General features: G+C 43.7%; 1 protein-coding gene across 15 annotated transcripts in view; it reads right to left on the bottom strand.

Annotated features, from left to right (window-relative positions):
• SON (SON DNA and RNA binding protein) overlaps nucleotides 1–12,551 on the bottom strand; it is a 519,974-nt gene that overhangs the window by 480,760 nt on the left and 26,663 nt on the right. The window lies entirely within an intron of this gene.

Below are 12,551 nucleotides of genomic sequence, written 5' to 3'. Positions count from 1 at the left end.
CAGCACAGACACACTGCTTACCAGCTTGTGTGTGCTGGTGAGAACAAAACGAGTAAGTCGACATGGCACTCCCCTCAGGGTGCCATGCCAACCTCACACTGCCTATGCAGTATAGATAAGTCACCCCTCTAGTAGGCCTTACAGCCCTAAGGCAGGGTGCACTATACCATAGGTGAGGGCACCAGTACATGGAGTACTGTGACCCTACAGTGTCTAAGCCAAACCTTAGACATTGTAAGTGCAGGGTAGCCATAAGAGTATATGGTCTGGGAGTCTGTCAAACACAGACTCCACAGCACCATAATGGCTACACTGAAAACTGGGAAGTTTGGTATCAAACTTCTCAGCACAATAAATGCACACTGATGCCAGTGTACATTTTATTGTGAAATACACCCCAGAGGGCACCTTACAGGTGCCCCCTGAAACCTTAACCGACTATCTGTGTAGGCTGACTGGTTCCAGCAGCCTGCCACAACCGAGACATGTTGCTGGCCCCATGGGGAGAGTGCCTTTGTCACTCTGAGGCCAGTAACAAAGCCTGCACTGGGTGGAGATGCTAACACCTCCCCCAGGCAGGAGCTGTAAAACCTGGCGGTGAGCCTCAAAGGCTAGTGGAGTTGCCCGCCCCCTCCGGTCACGGCCCCACTTTTGGCGGCAAGGCCGGAGGAGATAATGAGAATAACAAGGAGTCACTGGCCAGTCAGGACAGCCCCTAAGGTGTCCTGAGCTGAAGTGACTAACTTTTAGAAATCCTCCATCTTGCAGATGGAGGATTCCCCCAATAGGGATAGGAATGTGACCCCCTCCCCTTGGGAGGAGGCACAAAGAGGGTGTACCCACCCTCAGGGCTAGTAGCCATTGGCTACTAACCCCCCCCAGACCTAAACACGCCCTTAAATTTAGTATTTAAGGGCTTCCCTGAACCTAAGAATTTAGATTCCTGGAACTACAAGAAGAAGACTGCTGAGCTGAAAAACCCCTGCAGAGGAAGAACAGAAGACACCAACTGCTTTGGCCCCAGTCCTACCGGCCTGTCTCCTGCCTTCCAAAGAAACCTGCTCCAGCGACGCTTTCCAAAGGACCAGCGACCTCTGAATCCTCAGAGGACTGCCCTGCTTCAAGAAAGACAAGAAACTCCCGAGGACAGCAGCCCTGCTCCAAAAGACTGCAACTTTGTTTCAAAGGAGCAGATTTAAAGACCCCTGCAACTCCCCGCAAGAAGCGTGAGACTTGCAACACTGCACCCGGCGACCCCGACTCGACTGGTGGAGAACCAACACCTCAGGGAGGACCCTCCGGCGACTCCGAGATCATGAGTAACCAAAGTTGTCCCCCCTGAGCCCCCACAGCGACGCCTGCAGAGGGAATCCCCAGGCTCCCCCTGACCGAGACTGCCTGACTCTGAAATCCAGACGGCTGGAAAAGACCCTGCATCCGCAGCCCCCAGCACCTGAAGGAACGGAACTTCAGTGCAGGAGTGACCCCCAGGAGGCCCTCTCCCTTGCCCAGGTGGTGGCTACCCCGAGGAGCCCCCCACTTGCCTGCCTGCACCGCTGAAGAGACCCCTTGGTCTCTCATTGAAAACCATTGGAAACCCGACGCGTGTTTGCACACTGCACCCGGCCGCCCCCGCGCTGCCGAGGGTGTACTTTGTGTGCTGACTTGTGTCCCCCCCGGTGCCCTACAAAACCCCCCTGGTCTGCCCTCCGAAGACGCGGGTACTTACCTGCTGGCAGACTGGAACCGGGGCACCCCCTTCTCTCCATTGAAGCCTATGTGTTTTGGGCACCTCTTTGACCTCTGCACCTGACCGGCCCGTGTGGTAACTTTGGGGTTGCTCTGAACCCCCAACGGTGGGCTACCTTGGACCCAAACCTGAGACTTGTAAGTGATTTACTTACCTGATAAAACTAACAATAACTTACCTCCCCCAGGAACTGTGAAAATTGCACTGTGTCCACTTTTAAAACAGCTATTTGTGTTTTATGTGAAAAGTACATATGCTATTGTAATTATTCAAAGTTCCAAAAGTACTTACCTGCAATACCTTTCAAATGAGATATTACATGTAGAATTTGAACCTGTGGTTCTTAAAATAAACTAAGAAAATATATTTTTCTATAACAAAACCTATTGGCTGGATTTGTCTCCGAGTGTGTGTTCCTCATTTATTGCCTGTGTGTATGTACAACAAATGCTTAACACTACTCCTTTGATAAGCCTACTGCTTGACCACACTACCACAAAATAGAGCATTAGTATTATCTCTTTTTGCCACTATCTTACCTCTAAGGGGAACCCTTGGACTCTGTGCATACTATTCCTTACTTTGAAATAGTGCATACAGAGCCAACTTCCTACAGTGTCCACCAGCCTCAGTGCAGTTTTCAAACCCTTTTCAAAAGTTTTTACTTTTTTTCCTGAATGGGTCTTCCGTCTTGGCCTGAAGAAATGCTAGGGTCAGATAATTCCACAATTTAGGTGCCAGGTAGCAAAACAACCTCCCACCCATATGTACTTTCTTGAATCTGGGAACAATTGCCTGCATCTTCTCTGCTGATATAAGGTTCCTCTGTGGTATATAAGGTCTGACAAACAGTTGTAAATAATATGGACCTTTGTTATTCAGGGCTTTGTAGCAGTAGTACAAGGCTTGCTTTAAATGAGGATCTCGGTCTCACTGGGAGCCAATGAAGCTATATGATTGCAGCCGCCACTGACACACGCTTTGGCAGAATCAGTATGAGGCGGGCAGCATCATTCTGCACTCTACGTAGTCTGTTGACCATGCCCTGTTCCACTCCAAGATATAGAACATTATAGTAGTCCAGTCTTCACACTATCAAGGCCTGAACTACTTTCTTTCTTGCTGCCTCAAGCTAGAAGCACAGTATTTTCCTCGGCATTTTAAGAAGTCTAAAGCATTTCTTGCCACTGCAGTAATTTGGTTGTCGAAAGACTGTTTTTGGTCCACCCAACTGAAGAGATTCTTGACCTTGGGTTTCGGGGTCGGGTACTGGACCCAGCTCCTTTGGTCACCATGCAGTTGACCAGAGGTTTGAATGGATACCCAAGGTCGGAACCTCCATCTTTCCAGCGCTGAGCTTAAGGCAATTTAAGTTCATCCGTTTAGTCACCTCTGCAAGGCAGAGGCATAAAAAAACGGTCATGTAGGTGGAGTTTTTTTACATCGTAATAACGAGCTGTGTTGTCATCTGCCTACGACACGACTGTAAACCCATGGCTCTCAATTACGTCTGCCAATGGTCGCACATATACATTGAACAGGGTTGGACTCAGAGGAGCCCTCCGGCACCCCTTGCGTCAGTGGCAGCATCTTCGACTGGTGGGGTTTCTCTAAAACCTGAAAGGTGCGCCATTGCAGAAAAGAAGCAACCCATAACAGTGCTTTATGTCCCACCCTGCAGTTCCAGAGTCTCTCTAGCCAGATGGTATAGGACACAGTGCCAAACACGGCACTGAGATCCAAAATCAAGAGTGCCGCAAAATTACCAGTATCCAGATTCTGATGAATTGACTGTACCCAGCAGTAAGGCTGACTGTGCTGTGTAAGGGGCGGAATCCACACTGGGTACTGTGTAATAGGTTGTGGCTCTCTATAAAGCTTGACAGCTGCTTGTTGGCAGCTTTCTCTGAGATCTTGGAGAATAGTGGTAATAACTAGAACGGATAATAGTTTTACAGCTTTATAACACCCAGCAGCATTTGTTTTTAGAAGCTGAACCACCACTGCATGCTTCCATCTCCCAGGTACCTAGCCAGAGTTCGGGGAGCTGTTGATCAGTCCACCTGAAATTGGATGGATCACCTCCAGGTCTCTTACCAGAATGGACGGGGAAGATGGATCTCATAGAGAACAAGACTTCACTGATGCATATATTGTGGTCAGCTCTTCAGTTTCGATGGGCTAGAAACTGAGCAGCCTGGAGCTATCCTGTGACCAATTGAACCACATGTTCAAGCATGGGGCATCACTAGCTCCAGCAGGAAAGGAGTAGTTTTTATTAGCAACCTTTTCCAGAAATAACTGTGCCAAAGTATTGCACCCTTCCTCTGTTGAGGTGGTCGTAGCTAACACTGAAGCGAAGGATGATAGAGACTTCATTGTGGTGAATAACTCGCGAGAAGAGTTCTGGGCCACCTGGATTTTATTGGTGTAGCAATCATAGCAGGACTTTTTGCTGCCTTATAGTCACTTTTGCAGGCGTGGTCATACTTTCTGCGTCAGGGGTGCTGGAGACGTTTGCATTTTTAAAGTTTATTTTTTATTTTTAGAGCCAATAGGTCCTCATTAAACGAGTCAGCAAAGGACTGCTGTCTGAGGAAGGTCTGATATTTTTAAGGGAACAATTTTATCTAGTGCTCCATTAATCCAGTTGTCTACTTGTGCATCGGCTATGCAAGTAAATCCATCCAAACACGGATGGCTAATTGCCAGGGTGCCAAGGTGTAATGATATCTGGATTTAACCACTACTCCATCTTGACCACTGACTCCATTTTATGCTTAGCTTAGCTTCACACACCGTCACATTGGCGGCCCTCAATCCATTCTGATTACAGACTCCCATTTTGTGCTTAACTTCGCTTTAGTCACTGTCACGTTCGAGGTGCAGGTATTTTTCCACGCACAAGTTATGCAATCTGTTTTCCGCTCATGCGCTCATGATCTTTCTCACCAACGGTAGGACCATCACACGCAGGGTATGAGTGAGGCAAGAATGTACCAAGATGATGTTTATGGTACGGCAAGAAACATTTGGTCTTGGAAGAGCACCTTGAGATGTGGCCAATTTACAACATGAGGGGCACGTGACATACTGAAGGAGCTACAAACCTTCCAAGTCTGCAGCCACAGTTGTAGCTGCGAGGCAAGTTGTGTCATCAATGTTTAAATTCAGATCTCCAAACGCCATCTCCAAAGACCATGGAACTTGAGTATCTAAGTGCCAGTAGGGACAAGACATCCGCTACCCTAGCAGGCAACAAAATTGAAGTAGGGGGGAGATAAATCAGGGCACCTGGGATCGTACAATTACCAGTCAGAGCCAAAGCAAAGAAGGCTGCTTCACTTCCCTCAATATTAAGCTTGGAAAAGTAAATTCTATTGACTACTTAAAAATTATGGCAATTCTACCCCCTCTCTATGCTCATCTATCCAGTCTTCTAAAGGCAAAGCCTGTTGGGCTGGCTTGCAGTAGGTCTAGGGGAGAGTCCTCTGTGAGCCATGTCACAGTATTAAAGATGCCAGATAGGACAATTATTCCCACCCACACCTCAATGCAGGAGGCGTTGTCTCGTATGCCCATACCTGGGGCAATACAGAAGACCCCTACTCTTATAGGCCACTCATGATTAATTCAGATGTAAAGGTACTCTGCAAGCTTTTGGCAATCATACTCCAGGGTGTGATCCGCAACCTGGTTCATGAAGACCAGTGCAGCGTCATTCCAGGCGGGAGCACGACGTACAACATTTACAGGCTGACCCACATAGTGCATGGTGGGGCTGATGATGAACAGGATATGGCACTTGTAGCCATCGACCTCGAAAAAGCATTTGATACCCTGTACTGGACCTACTTGCTGGCTATTCTGTAAGCAATGGTCTTTGAACCCTCCTTTCAGGGCTGGGTGGAGCCACTGTATACAGAACAGCTGGCCTCCATTAGGGTCGACATGCCTTTTCTGACAGCTGGAAAGTAGGGAGGGGCATGAGACAGGGATGCCGCCCCCTCTCATCACTCCTCTTTGCATTGGTGGTAGAGCCTCTCACGATTCTGATGCTTCAGGAGTTGAGGGACTAGATATTCAGAAGCAATAATGTGCATGTCATCTTGCTATGCACAGATGACGCTCTGGTATAGGTCTGCTACCCCAGGGAGGCAATCCCTCTGCTGATGTGCCATATGGTGGCCTTTGGAGAAATATCCATCTTCTGGGACAACCCTCACAAGACACTCTTGCTCCCTTTAGGGGGACTGGTGAACGTGCCACAAGAGTGTTTGCCTGAACTGGGATTTAGATGGAAAACCGACAACTTAAGGTATTCAGGAATAAGGGTGGCCCATATAGAAGCACAGCAACTTAAACATAACATAGAAAGTGTTTTGATGGGTCTCAGTACGGTTCTGTAACACACTCCCCCTCTCAGGCATGGCTATCGGGTGGCTGAAGCCAAAATGATGTTCCTCCCTCAGAGCCTCTATGCAGTAGAAAACTCTTTACGTCCCATGAGTCAGTTTTTTTTTTTTTTTTTAGATGTTTGAACAGCTTGTTGATGCTTGGTATAGGCGGGTCGCCGAATAAGGGTGGTCTTAGTGGTCCAGAAGAGGGACATTGACCATTATTATTTTCCAGCCTATTTACAGCAAGTGGCAAAACAACTTACTGGCTCAGATAACGGGGGTGGGAAAATGGCAGCCGCAGGGATCAACTGGGAGCATGAGTTTGGCAAGGCTTCTCATGAGCGTTGGGCACTCAGATCAACTAGCTCCCTACCTGATCGGTCATATGGCGGCAATCTGGGACAACATGCTCATTAAGGTGCTCCGGAGGGTTCTCTCTGACAGAGTTGCAGCTTTGGGACTTGGTCCCCTTTTACATTATTATAGATACCGATATGTCCATAGAGCGGTGGAGTGATGGGGACTGTTCTCTGGCGGGGAATCTCTATTCCGTGGAGGCTTTCATTACATTTTAGGAGGTGCAAGACATTTAAATTGGGGCTGGACAGTATTTGCAATATGCAAAATTAGAGAATACTGTGAGGGAACTGTGGTGTACATTATTGGTTGCTCCAGCGCCCTCAGGTGGGGCGAAAGTAGACACTTGATAACACTCTCCTATAGGGCCATTAAAGATGATTTAGTCTGACCATCCATAAGAGCTAGGCAAGCACGGGAGGCGGAACTGCTGGAACCATTTTCCCCTGTGGACTGGGATCAGGCTTGCACACTGGTCTGTAGAGTCCAATGTAACAGTAGGTTTAAACTGATATACTTCAATTACCTTCACTGCACATAACATTACTCTCTATGCCATTATTAAAATCTACCTGGATCGGATGGCTGAGTGTCCCTAGTGTGGCGAGGAACTGGCCACCTTCCTACATTTTGCCTGGTCATGTGCTGCAGTCATGACATATTAAAGGATGGTGGTGCCACCGATCAAAGCAGCCACATTTCTCCAGTTTCCGGTTGTATCCTGTACTGGTTTGTTGGGCATGGTGGCATAATCAAGGGCCGGAAGATGTCCAACAGCTGGCTCTCCTCCTGGCTAAGAGGCAGGTGGCCATGTGCTAGATGAGTGCTTGGACACCCCAGGAGGGTCACTGGGTCCCCGATGCTCTGGAATGGGCATTAGCTGAATAGCAACACCTTAAACTAACTAGATGCGACATGAAAGCTCAGGATGATATTGCAGCTTGGATATTGGTGGTGGACCAATTTCAATTGTATGATGGCTATTAATCCAAGGTGTTGAATGGTACTGATGAGTGGGACTGAAAATTACTTATCTGCTGTGCCTGACAGGCATATCGGTTATTCAGTAGATGCCATTTGTGGGTCACCTCTTATGACTCATCTTCACTTCCACTATATTGACAGCTCAACTCCTCGTGCTATTATACATTTGTCGATCCTATATTGTAGTGGGATACAGGTTGTAGGCATGTATGTTTTTGTTATTATTTGGTTTTGTGTTTGTTTCACAATGCTTCCTGAATGTCATTGAAAACCCTAAAAATAAACGTGTTAATAAAATGTATATAATATGGGGAATGGAGGTGTGGGGGACTGTTTACAGAATATTATCTAAAACAGTGGCACCATCATCTCTTTGTTATACTTATCAAAGTGTAACCCTGCAAGAGTGTGTAATTCCTGTAGCCCGACACTCAGGACATATTGTTTGGGGTCAAGGAGAACACGTTTTCAAGTTTATTATGTCCTTGGGACAAACCATTTGGCTGCCGATTTACAGTACCACAGTAAAGAGCAGGGAAAGGAATTGTCTGCAGTTGATATGTGTGTCCATATGTTAATGCTGTTCAAAATTGTATTTAAGGTTCATTAATGCAAAGCCTTTGTTATTAGGGTGAACACTTTAAATAAATGTTGCAAGCACGGACAGCACTACTGACTGGTTCCAGAAAGAAAAAAAAAAAAACACATTTGCAAAGTTTAAACTATGAGGCTATGTATAAAGCCCCCCAGAATGCTCCGATTTCATGCAAATTTTTGCAGAAGCTTGAATGCACGATTGATGATTTTTGCGTTCAAAATAAGATGTTTACATAACTGCAACTAGGAAAATACATTTTTGCTATACTACTGAGAAGCACAGGTACATTTCTTTGAAGCATCATTTTATTAAAATGTGTTTATGCATGCAAATACTATTCATAATGGAAAGTCAGTATAACCAGTTTCAACAAGATTATGAGAAACATGAATATAAACAAGCACTGGCAAAGCCAATAGATTTAACATTGGTGGTCAGACTTTTGGTTTTGTCAATGCATGTCTGTTTTGACATGGCTTTTGTAAAGCTTTATTGTTGTGGGAGCTGCTGGGACCTCATCATTGTATCAAATATTAGAAAAAGCAAAAAATGTTTTAGTTGCAATAAGCAAACATTGCCACAATAGCTCCTGGTGCTGAACATAACTGTGTGCAGATACGCTCCTTGCGAAAGAGGTGATTGCATCATTGTAATGTAATGTAAGATGAATTTGTAGAGCATGGAACTTGTCACGTGTGAGTGTATCCAGGTGCGGAGTAGGAGCGAGTTCTGCAAGTAGGATCAGTCACAGTGAAGCCAGGCAATAGATTATATCTCTATCAATGTTAATAAATGAAAGGTCTTGGTTAACACCAAACCTAAATAGGGGCCCAATTCTTAAAAAATTTCACAAGAGTGCACCCATGGTATAGGTCTTTGCATTAGTGCAGATTTGATAATTTCATGAATTCGCAAGAATTTACGGAAGTAGACCAGGAAATCGTAGTCCTAGAAAATATTTAACTGTATTTTAACAGAAACAAATAAGCAGGTGTGGTTTGCTCATGCAAAAATCTGTTGAGTGTTTTTAAGTTCACTTCATCTTTGACCATTGTTTTCCCCCAACCCTGGTAGAAGTTTTACTTCTGACCCTTGCCAGGAGTACATTTCTAACCTTTCTCAGAATGTGAAATGATTAGAGAGGAGCTAATGAAAATTCTTAAAACATGCAAGTTAATAGGTTTGCACAGACATTACAACCTTGTAACTTTAGCTTTCTGCTACCTCCCGCCCCAGTATGTAGATCCGCAGAAAGATGGCAAAATAAAGAAATAGATAGTATTCAAATCCTACTACAGTACGAGCCCTAGCATAAAGCCCTACTACAGTACAATCCCTGGCATAATCAGATGCTCTTGTCAGAGGTCCAATATCAGATTGCTGCCGTAATTTGTTGCCAAACTACATGGTGCCAAAAGGGACAAGCAACATGTCACATGGACAAGTAGATACTTTACTAAATTCCACACCCCTGCCCAAAAAGACAGGCAAGAACAAAATGGGAGGAGAATGTTCATTGAGCCTACACTTGCTATGCAAGCTGATGAAGCTGGAAATTGAGCATGGCATAAAGTAGCAAATCTAACGCAGCTCAGTGTGAAAACATGGTATCTGAAGGCAACTCAGAAAGAAATGCGACCATGGCTAGGTATAAATGAAGTTGCTGAGATTAGCCTCCCTGAAGTGGTGCGCGTATTGAGTGGAAAGTGTCAAATGAACATCAAAGAATTATCATTTAATGTAAAGGGGATGGGTAAGCGCTGCTGGATAGGTCATTTTGTAGTTTTATTTGGAAATATTTTTGAGTAATGATGCAGTGGATTTCAATTCGAATCAGGATTTCGGGAAGGCTTGGGTGAATTTCAATACCTACAGAATCTCACTGCACACACACACACACTCTACCTTCACAATGCCAAAGTTGCATACTTTTCAGAACATCACCTAATTACTACACCCACACCCCCTATATGTTTCATGTACAATTAGTTAACTCAATGTCCCCACCATGCCCTTTCCATGAAGTACTTTTCTGACTAACTTCACTTTTAAATCGCCCCTCTCCTAAATTGCATTTACCCAAAACGTTTCAAATCAGCTGTGATTTTACTTCTACAAAAAAATAATTAATGCTGTGCCTTCATCCCCATCTAGGTTTGGTCCAGTTTTACTACTTTCTTCTCTTAAGTACGGGAGCAACTAAGTCACTACAGATCCCTCAAACAACCTACTCAACCCCATCCAATCTGGGGTCCACTCCCTTCACTTGCAGAGCTAGCAACCTCCCAAGTCTCCAATTTAATTTCCTCTTCCCACCACAATCACCTATTTTCAATTGTCAATCTTCTACTTGATGTGTCAGCGTCTTTTGACACAGGAAATCATTCCATATTATTCTCCTCTCTCAAAAACAATGTTAACAATACAGGTTCTCAATGTTCTTCTCAGATATATGGATGCTCATTCTCAACAGAATGTGACTTCAAAAGATCCACACTTAACATCACTTTTATCATTGATATCCCCCAAGGATTAGTTCTAGATTCTCTCCTATTCTCTCTCTTAACCACCGCATTTGGGAACATCACCTTTTATCCCAAAACCAATGACAAGTAGATCTTCTTTCCCCATCTTCACATCCCACCTCGAATCAAGCTCATAACTGCAAGTCATCACTAGATTCCCAAGGTCCCTAGAGTGCATTCTTCAAAAACAAAGATCTTTATTTCCATTCTCCTTGTTCTACTAACATCTCTTCAATCTCTAACCACTTATCTGCTGACTGCATGACCTTTCCTTTCATGTGTTCTTAGAGTCTAGATAGTAGTTACGCGACCCCCAGCGAGATAAAGCCTTCCTCGTTATGAGGAATGCTAAATACATTGTATCGCGTGTACAGATGGACTGATAACTTGTAAATATGCTTGCGGCGAGAGGCACTATGTATGAATAATATATGCAGCACGATGAGCAGACAAAGAAACCGGTTAATTTATCGGCTGGCCAGTACTTACGAAACACATGTTGCTCAAGATGTTTTTCTGCATTATATACTAATATTATGGTTAACAGTTTTTTGATGTGCTGCAGCACGTGGATGGAAATAATTATGGACATCGGTTATACTTACTTGCAATTGAATTTAGGGTGTGTTTTGATCAAATGAAGATAGATACTTTACTTAAGTATCATAGTGATGAGTTGGGTCACTTAGTGATGTTAGAATTAGTAGTTTATTGTGTATCAATAATTGCCATATTTATTTTTCAAGACACTGGATGTCTTTTCTTTCATTGTTCTCATCGCTGAAGTTATTAGCAACTATCATTTACGATTCAGATTATAAGCAGACAGGTACTTTCTGTCAGGTGAAGGGTCCACATATATTCTTACTTTATTAGTCTTATTTAATTATTTTTACTTTCATAGTTTCTCATCATGTCTATTAAAGTTAATGAAGGGCATGGTTGCAGATATTCATACTTGCACATGGGTGTCTGTACTTTAAATGGACACTTCAGTAATATGACGTTTCTTATGCATGATTTTCTCCCCCTCCTTCTCTTTATACAATTAGATATGAATGTATATGGATGCTTTTTAATCATTACAAATAACCAATTGTATATATTAGATAGAAACTATATATATAAAAATCTTTAGTTTAATGAGCTTATTTTGGTAATTGGTATTACATATTTACACAATATGATCCCGCTCTTTACGAGAGAGATGTATAAAATGTTATGCTCTGGATTTCATTTGGGGATTTAAAAATAGTATATAGACAATGTGATATGTATCTTATTACAGCCCTGATGAAGTCTTGGGGTACACCCCTGACGAAACACGTGTTGGCGGGTGAGTTTCTTTTGATCATCTACAACTAACAGCTGGAAAATTGAAGAACTGAAGACACGAGTATTTGCTCGTTTTTGAAACATGGACAATAAAAAATTGAAGAACTGTAGATATGACTATTCGCTTTTTGAAATTTGGATGATAAAGATATGAACATTGACGGATAATGGACTTAATATTTGGTTGTGTGCCTCATATAAAACAAAATTGTTATCAGGGATTCATCGCTGAATGTAAGGAGTTTAGGATGACCCCCTTTTGAGAGCACCACCAGTGATATATAACGAACTTTGACAAGTAGCGCCAGACACAATTCTTATTAGATCATCCTTGGTTGTTATCAGTACTTTCATGTGTATCCAAGAGTTCATTTTTACCACGGCTACAGCAGCACAATACCATGCCATGAACATAAAAAAAATATATATATATATACACGCCTCCCATTACATCATGCTAAAGCACCTATTACATAATATTCTATCAATTAAAGAATTCCAAAAGCCTACTGCCGAGTCTCTCTTTATTCTCTCCATTACACTAAGGTGCTTAATTTTGCAACCAGATTTTTATTCATCTAGCCAAGAGAAACGGCTACCAT

This window comes from Pleurodeles waltl, chromosome 8 (genome assembly GCF_031143425.1).
Source record: "Pleurodeles waltl isolate 20211129_DDA chromosome 8, aPleWal1.hap1.20221129, whole genome shotgun sequence".
Classification (NCBI taxonomy): domain Eukaryota; kingdom Metazoa; phylum Chordata; class Amphibia; order Caudata; family Salamandridae; genus Pleurodeles; species Pleurodeles waltl.
Note: the sequence above shows the minus strand (reverse complement) of the source record. Positions and strands in the feature narration are given on the sequence as shown.